Source organism: Pteropus vampyrus, unplaced genomic scaffold (assembly GCF_000151845.1).
Source record: "Pteropus vampyrus isolate Shadow unplaced genomic scaffold, Pvam_2.0 Scaffold70, whole genome shotgun sequence".
Lineage (NCBI taxonomy): Eukaryota > Metazoa > Chordata > Mammalia > Chiroptera > Pteropodidae > Pteropus > Pteropus vampyrus.
In genome coordinates, this window is record NW_011888851.1 from 5,949,978 (window position 1) to 5,959,324 (window position 9,347).

Sequence of the window (9,347 nt, forward strand, 5' to 3'; positions counted from 1 at the left end):
ATATTTGAATGCTTTGTCCTAAAACAGCTCACTAGATTGTCCCTGGATACAACATGGATGGACAGTTTTATCTAACCTAACCTTCCACCCTGCCCTTTATCCGCAGGCCACTGTAAGAGAATATGGCCAGATAATAAATGAACACAGCTGTCTTAGCACTCAGCGATCAGCTCTGCAGGAATTCTGGGCAGCCCTGCACCATGTGGGCAAGTAAGAATGAAGGAAATGGATCAGCCTGAGTCCTGCCAGCCTTAGATGATGAGGTCTGTGTGCCCCGAGCCATGCTTAGGTGGTTAGCTTCCTCCCGGAAATGGAATGCTAGCCATCCACCATCCTGCTGGGAGTCCCTCAAGTCTTGTCCACACTTTGGAGTACCAGACACAAACTGGCTAAATATTTCAAGTTGCTGATCTTTGCTTAAGGAAGTTCCTACTGGCCTAAACCAGTAGGGTTACAATGCGGTGGCATGTGGCACACTCTGCTTCATTAACAGCTAAAATCCTCACGCTGTTATCTTTTTTCACCACGCCCTTCTACTAAGATTCTCCAGTTAAAAGACATCTTTCTATCAGCATTTACAAGTCTGATTTCTGTATCTGGGGGTTGAAGAGAGGAAATCGACAATTACTGTGCATTTTCTTTGTGCCTGATGTGACATAAGTACTTTACATGTTTTATTTCATGTAAGTCACACAACTACAAAAAATTCTAACAGTGAACATTTACAGTGCTTATCCTGTGCCAGGAACTACTGTGAATATTTTATATATTTTAGTCACTCAATGCTAATAACAACTCTATGTGGTAGACATTGTAATTACCCCCACTTTATAGGTGAAGAAACTGAGGGATTCAGAGGTGAAGCTGCTTATCTAAGGTCTCAGAGATGGTTAGTGGCAGGGCCAGATTTGAACACAGACAATATGTCTAACCATTCTATTATTATCTGCCATCTTTTGCCCTGTTAGATCAAAGTTCAAAGAAGTTACATGACTCCCTCAGAGGTACTCAGGAAATAGAAGAACTGAGACCAAAATTGATGTCTGCTTATTCCCAAGTCCTTGTTTGTCCTCTAAATCTCCATTAGTTCTTAAAGCATGGTCCCCAGACCAGCAGCATTAGTATCAACTGAGAACTTGTCAGAAATGCATGTTCTTGGGCCCCACCCCAGACCTAATGAATCTAAAACTCTGGAGCGGGGTCCAGCAATCTCTGTTTTAAGAAGCCCTCCAGATTATTCTGATGCAGGCTAAGGTTTGGGAAGCCTTGCTTTACACCAAGCTACCTTCTGTAGAATATTGAAACTTGAGGTCACCTTCGAGGGCTAGAGAGACTGTGTTATCTAGCTGTTAGAAGCTCTGAGAAGCTGACGGAACCCAGGCCCGCTACTAACTGTCTTGCTAAGAGACCACTTGGATAGACCCAGCATATTTCATTGGCTTGTCAATAGCCAGGCCAGTGGTTGCTCTTTTTCCCCTGAACCATTCACAGAGCAGGAAAATAACTAGAGCTTTGTTCTAGTCTATGGTCAAGAAGACCAGTTTCTCTTCATGGCCATCCATGACCATAACACTCACTTCTCAGATACAGAGATTCTCAATGCATTTCCATTCAATGTTTCCCCGCTTTTGCCTGCCAGTTCTGTCTGTTCCTATCTGTAACCTTGCTCATCTCTCAGTTCCTCCCTCTTCAGGAGGAAACACTTCTGTGGCAATATGGTCAGCTGATGCACTGCCCTCCTGGTTGGTATGTTGTGCAATGAAAAACTTCTTACAGTTCTAGAACCGAAATTTTGTTTCCTTTTTTGCTGTAAGGGTCAGTTTAGTAGTTATACTAATGCTTTCATCACCCTCTGCTTCTTTGAAATGTTTAAGATCTCAGCTTTCCCCTAAATCGAGCTGTCGTCAAGAGTTTTGGTGTATATATAAGAGATGGAACAATAATGTGATTTTTATAAAGGCTAAAAGGAAGTTAAGAAATTTTCGATGGCTCAGGGTAGGAGCTGGAAAGACCTTTGACTCGAGAGGAAAGACCACAGAGTCCTGAATTTGTGCCTAATAGCTGTACCACAGGGAAAAGAGAGGGAGCCACAGATAAGAGGAAGGAAGAAACTAAGCTGGCTCAAAGCACTTACTTGCAGTCAGAGATCAAAAGCATACTGCTCTTTAAAACATGTTGTCCTTTAACATAAATTAATTAGATCATTGAGTTTCTATAGGCCATATATTCCAATGCAGCATCAACATGAAGTACTTTAGTTTTCCTTTAAGTCTGAGGGTGGTGAGGACCTCCTGGTGGGAGAACACACTGCATATTAATTGCCTAGAGTTGCAAGTAAGAGAGCTGCAAAAGAGCTACCCAAATCTCATTCATCTCTGTTCTTGTCTCTTGATAGATTTTGAGGATCTGTTGGTTTCTTGGTTTGTTTGGTCTTGATTTGGAAGCTTGGTTTTTATTGGCCCTTACTGAAACCGTACCAGAAAGGGGACCACATTAAGAATCAGCAAGGCTGACTTGATTCATCAGATAGAAGTGTATGCAGTGGTTGAGCATGGACTTTAGATTCAGGCAGAATATTCCATAGCTTGTGCTGTCTCTAGACCCTGGTGGTTGTCTTGAGGATTAAGTGAGAAAATGCATGTAATTGCAACATGACTGCTATTATATTCAACTCACACTCATCGGAAGTTTAGTGGGTGCTTGCTGTGTGCTGGTGAGGCCCTTCGGGGTTACGGAGGGGCTCTCTGTGGAGGGCAGGTCTGGTTTGCACCATCATCTGCCCCCCGACTCCAACCTACCCAGTGAACTTGGACAAACTCCTTAAGTCCGTGAACTTCCATATCTTCTCCTCTGAAGAAACATTCATCCTCCAGGGGATCTGCGGGGAGCAAGTGAATTAGATCAACTGAAATTTTCAAACTGTTATGCTAACAAGAGATAACATCATAATGTGTTATATAAGTAGAATACATATTTTAAATTTTCTAATTCTAATATCGGCTGAACTTTTACTACTGTGGTATAATAGAAAGAAGTCCTGAATTTGGAATCAGAAGACCTGAATTTAGGTCCTGGTTCTACAATTCTATCATTTATTAACTGTGCCACTTCGGGCCACTCACTTAACCTCCTAGGGCTTCAGTTTTCTTATCTAAGAATTAGGCTAACATTATCCACCCCACAGATTTTTCTAACAAAAGATGTTGGGATGGGGGAGTGTGGAGGATACTATATGTTGTATCCTCAAACACTACCCAAATGTGACTGCCATTAAAAAGAGAGATTAGAGGTACCCACTCCAGAATGGGTTCCCTCTGCTTCTTGAATCACTGCACCCTCCAGATCACCCAGAAACTACAGTCTGGATTCCTCTTGCCAACCTCTTGCCAAGATAGCTGCCCAGAAGTTTCAAATTTGGTTTGCGCATGTTGTAAGAATAGTAGTTATAATAAAAGCCACTATTTATTGGTCACTTAATGTGTGCTTAACCTGTAGTAAACACTTCACAAATATTATCACAAATAGTCCTTACAGCTCTATGAAGAAGAATTACTCTTCCCAGCTTGCAGATAGACTCAGAGAGGTAATTGTCCAGAAGTCACACAGCTAATAACCTGAGATGTTAACTAATACTCATGCCCACATACTTAATCACTGTTATTATCACTAGTCTTTTCTTCTGCATGCCCCTTGGAAGAAGAATGAAATCTATTTGGGCCAAAGATCTCAAATCCTGACTCCTAAATCCTTATATTAAATTCATGGAAAATGCCCAGCACACAATTTAAATTATGATCTGCTTTCCTGCCCTCACTCTTCCAAAATAACCACAGTAATAAAAAATGATGTAACTTCATCTCTGTTCCTCAACCTTAAGAGTTATAAAAAGTCTGAATCATAAATAACAGATGCTATTTCTAGAATAAAATCCATTTTGGTTAATTCTAAGGTTTTTGAAAATATTTGACATAAAATATGCCACACACACAAATACAGTCTTTAAATCCCTCCCCCCGCCTCCCGTCCCCCACAAAAGCAGCAGAGAAAAATTTTCCCAGGACCCAAGCTCAAAATATTCCTGATACCAGATACCTCCACAAGCTGGGCTATTGTTAGTGGGACAGAGAAGCTGCCAAGTAGCCAAACCATTTATTTCCACTCCACATTTGGTCTGAGGCCAGATGGTTGTCTTTCAGTTTTTAGAAAGACCTTCTGGGATGAGGTAGACCCAGCAACGATCATATGTGATTATCATGGCCTGCAGGGTATAGACAAAAGGTAAAAAGCCTTTGTAAATGGCCAAGATCTTACTGCGAAGGCTAGAATACTCTTTTTTCAATGCAAAAACAGAAATGGTCTAGATTAATCTTTGCTGGGGGAGGTAGGGAGTCCTAGGTCAGTGGTCCAAGTCATGTTAATCAACTTCTGATGCAGACAGTGTCCTTGGGCTGTGGACCTTGAACAACAAGCTTGGTCCCGCAGTTTGGTCACAGTATAATTATGCTTGTATTATTCAAAGTGAGTCTTAAAGAATGTTATGATAAGCTTGTAAGAACCCTACGCCAAGGAGACGCATGCATGTGCATGCCTTATTGAAATAGTGTTGATACAGAAAAAGAATGTTGAAAGGGGAGTATGTGGAAGGAATAAGAAAGGAAAGACTAATGTCTTTTGCTTTGCTCTGCCAGATTTTACATTTATAGTCTTCTCTAGAAGAAGAATGATGTATATCCTTGGCCTCCAATATGGCCTGGGGTAGGAAATGGAAGCAGTAGAAAGGGAAATGCTTGAAGTCACTGAAAGTCCCTAGTCCATTCACTCAACAACTATTTATGGGGGGCCTACCATGTACCAGGTAAGGTGCCATGTGCTACAGATACAAATGACCAACAGCAGGCATCATTGCTGTCCTCCCGAAACTTGGTAAAAGTGGAAGAGATGGTCAACAAAGAGCCACATGACTATACAAAAAATTGAAGTTATGACAAGTACTAAATAGGAGTGGTCATGTTGCTTTGAGAGCCTAAGTTAGGAGAATCTGACCTACTTAGAGAGGTCAGCAAGGGCTTCCCTGAGAAAGCAATGCTTCTACTAATATCTACAAGATGAGTAGAGGTTAACTAGGCAAAAGTATGGGGATGGGAGGCAAAGTCCGGACCAAGGGAACAGCAGATGCAAAGACCTTGTGTTGAGATGAAGTCATCTTGGTGGGAGGTCAAAAGAAATATCACCTAAGTGTGACCATGAAAGCCCACCAACCCCTAAACATCTCTGCCTATAATGTCTAAAATCTCGCCATTATTAAGGCATGCTTTGGGTTAAGATGATTTTTCCCTTGAGGTATTCTTTTATGATCAGAAGAAGACCTACTAAGTCAAGTGAATGGTTTTACTTGATCAATTTTCTTCCTCATAGCACAGGTCATGGCCACAAGTCCTTGAGATTTATACAGGAATTTGAGTAGTATTAAAGAAAAAATTTCAATTAGCAAAATGATACTTTGCCAGCAGGTAGGCACTTAATAAGGGAAGTTTCTATGAAAATTAAAGAAAAACAAAGATTAATAGTTAGAAACCCAGTTTCTGAGCCCAGAGGACAGCCAGTCAGGATTTTTAAGTTTGAGTTTTAAGCATCTCTAGAAGATGAAGTGAGGATGGCAGTGATCATCTGATGAATTTTGCAGGTTTGCTGCTGAATGCCTCTGGTGATGGCATCAGGTGTTCCAGTGAACTTTCTGAATGATACATAGGACAGAAGGCATAAAGGTTGCCCATACCTGATCAATTGTGGTCATCTTTTTTAAGTTTATATCAAGCCATCCAGCTTCAGTTTATAGAACTTTGTGAAAGGGGCAGTTTTACTTTCAAATTGAAAGGAAGAGAAATTGGAAACATTAATTTGGAAAGTTGTGGCCAGATATTGGAAGAAACTAGAAGAATTCCAGATTTAGCAAGGACTGGCAAAACATCCAAGACAGAACCCACAAGAGTGCACTATAGTTTTCCATTGAAATAAACAAAAAAATTCTTTCTACGGTCACTCTCATTTCTATCAAAGATAATCAAAGTAAGACTAATTTGTTTGAGAAGTATGTCTGGTCTCATTAAATTTGGCCTGATTATTTACATAAGTGCGGCAAGAGCTTGCATAAATCCACTATAAGTTCGAGTTGCTGGAACTTTTGAGAAGGAACCCCAGATTGGTCTTTTAAAAGCCTCTCAAGGCTAGGAAAACAAGCCAAGAATTCACTACCATATTTCGCCTGCGACAGGTAGTAATTTAGTTGAATTCTTCCCTTCTCATTGTCCCCAAGATATCCTTATACACCTGCAAGATGGGAAACCCTGCAAGCCAGATACGGCTTTTCCAAAAGGGGCTTTATAAGCATTGGTTCCTTAAAGTCATCCCTAGTTCCTTAAAGCTATCTGGTCATGGCTGATTTGATGTACATTATTCTCAAATACGATATTTCAGTCAAAGCCTTGGTAACACAACCAATATTTCCAATTAAGTTTTGTTACAAGAGCCGGTTCTTATTGAACTTATGCAAATAACGATATTGCCAGGAATATAAGAACACTAAAAGTTTCCACATTCTGTAGAGATCAGACAGGAAGAAAAATTAAATGTTTCAATTCTGTTTACAAAGGTATAATTTATGAAATTGCTCTAAATTACAGATAGCTTAAAAGAAAAGAGAAAAATGTTTCCTTAAATCTGGAAAACAAAATATGAAAGAGTCAGCAATGTTTCAAACAAGTCATTAAAAAATTATAATCATCCTCATGAGTTCATCAGCCTCATGAATTAATTCTTGCTCTGCTTGATCTTGGATTATCAGTTTTATGAACCCATCAGCTTCTTCATTAGTTCTAGAAATTCTTCGGTCCAGTGGCATGGCCTTAAAGTTATCCAAGTGATGCCATCATGGGTCATTCTCATGTGTAAATGCTTCCGGAGAAGAATCAGAGTGTATATAGCTGTGAATGACAAAAGACTTCAGATGGTCATGGTTAAAGTTCCAATGAGAGCTCATCTGATAAAGAAAAACAGTTATTTCTGTGGTATATAACATTTTAACATAATAACTAAACAATGAGGGTATGGCAAATTTCTAAGAACTTCACATACAATTTCTGGAATATCTATATTAGTAACAGATCCATGTATATATAACCTAAAAGGTTTATTAACACTTCTTTTTTTGTGCAAACATTCAGATTTATTTTTATTTCTTCTTACATTGGTGGGAGCCGATGTCAAGAACCTAAAGACAAGCAATAATTTTTGTTTTCTACCTCTTAGCTGGATGAAAATAAACACATGGTAGCATTTGCATTAGGCAAGACTTACTTTTTTCCATTTCACAAGAGAGTGCAATATTACCCTTTCTTGAACAAAATGACCAGGTTACTAAAGGGAACCACCCTCAGAGGAAGTGTTTAATAAGCATATTTTATTTAAATAAATCCTCCAGTAGGAAATAAAGAATTCTTTGCCTCTACATAGAAGGAAGCACAGTAAAGTTATCTGTCAGTTTTATCTGTGCAGTTCACCAACGTGTCACTGGCAACATCGATATCTCCACATCACTGTTCTCCAACAGACTCTAAAGTCTCAAAATTCCGTGTCCCCTTTGGCTTGTTTCTCTCTCGATTCCACCCAGGCCTTATTAATGGTTTGTTTCATCTCATCACCAGCTTCATAATTTCTCTTTAGAGCATTCACCAGTCCCTCACTAGGAGCTGCTTCAGAGTCATAGCTGGGCCTTTCTTTCCCTCCTCACCTGCATCAGGGTCGTCCCACCACGTGTTTTCCGCTTTCTTTCTACGTAAGATAATCACTGTATCTGTCCTGACTTTTTCTGAACTGCCTTTCACAGAGATGGGTTTCAAGAGATTGTTCACAATCACAGAGTAAGTAAGTCTTCCCTTTTACATTTTTTACCAAAAGATCGAATGACCTCTTTATGACATGCACCCTCACTTTCCCATTGGGGACTTGATGGATGCCAGTTAAGGTAATGCAGATTTTCACAAACTTATCTGACTAATCTCATTCATAATTACTGATTTTCACTGTATATCCCATTGTAGTGGAACAACCACAGCGGCTGATTTCTCATTGTCAAGAAGTTTTGCTTTCTCTTGTGATTTCTGCTGTTATCTTCTTGATTTCTGTCTCAGTCTTAGATTTTTCAGCTGTAAGGGCATCATACACTCTTTTTCTAGTGACCTTTTCCAGCGCCTTCACCTCTTCTAGATCTTTCTGTAGCTCTTCCCCAGCTGAAGCCATGGGTGGGCTGGGTCAGGCAAGGCCCTAGCTGCAGCTCTGGTGGGGGTGGGAGCAGGGGGGGGGGGGGGGGGTGGAGAGGGGAAGGAACAGGAAACATCATACCAGCATGAGTGGCATCTCCCACAGTTTCTTATTTGACAATGCTTTCCACGTAATTTAACATACCAAATAAACCTATTTAGCTTAACATCTTTCTTTTACAAGGTGAGAGTTTTTTCAGGAGTGCTCTAGGAAATCTCAAAGTTAGTTTGAAGTCAAAAAGACTCCAGTTAGAATTTGATTTTAGAAAGTTGTCAAAATGTCAAAAAGTTTGAACACTTGACTAAAAAAAATCACAGGTCACTGTGAAACAATACTTATGCATTTAACCAAAGTGACGATTAAAAGATTTCAAAGGCAAACACAAAGTCACACAGTTGTAAAAACAACAACAACAAAATAAAACAAAAACTTAGCTCTTTTAATATTGAGAAGACTTTGTTTTCTTGAGTAATCAAAGACCCGATAAAGACAACATGAAGGACAGGAAATTCCTTTAAAACACAAAATCTTGATTTCCTAGGCAGATTAGTTAAGAGGTAAAAAAAAGAATCTTTTTACAATTTCTTATTAAGAGCGGACCTGTAATCTAAGAAAATTGTGTTGTTTTAACAGAGAAATCCAAGTTCTAGTTTTGCATCAGTGTACTACTTAATTTAAAAATTAAGGCTAATTTTTAAAAAACTCACATAAATAAATCCATCCGATCTTAGCCAGCATCAACCACACAAGAAAAACTTCCATTTCCATGAATCCTTTTCCACCCTCAAAAAAAATTTTTTTATCTTTTAAGTTTTTGTCCTATTCTTTTCTTCTTTCTCATTCTGGAACAGTCATTTTAATCAGGACAAAATTACTCTCTTTTTCCTCTGGAAAAAAACCCACATATCTTATATCTTTCTTTATCAAAAAGATATCTTTCTTTCCTTACATGCAGTTTTTTTCTTTACCCTTATTATTTCTAGTAGATTCATTTACAGTATTGATTAGATTTTTAACCATTATTAATCCCA

The 9,347-nt window shown here is 39.2% G+C and overlaps 1 pseudogene; it reads right to left on the minus strand.

Annotated features, from left to right (window-relative positions):
* Positions 1–7,617: 7,617 nt before the first annotated feature.
* Positions 7,618–8,345, minus strand: LOC105293241 (annotated as a pseudogene).
* Between the last annotated feature and the right edge of the window lie 1,002 nt (positions 8,346–9,347).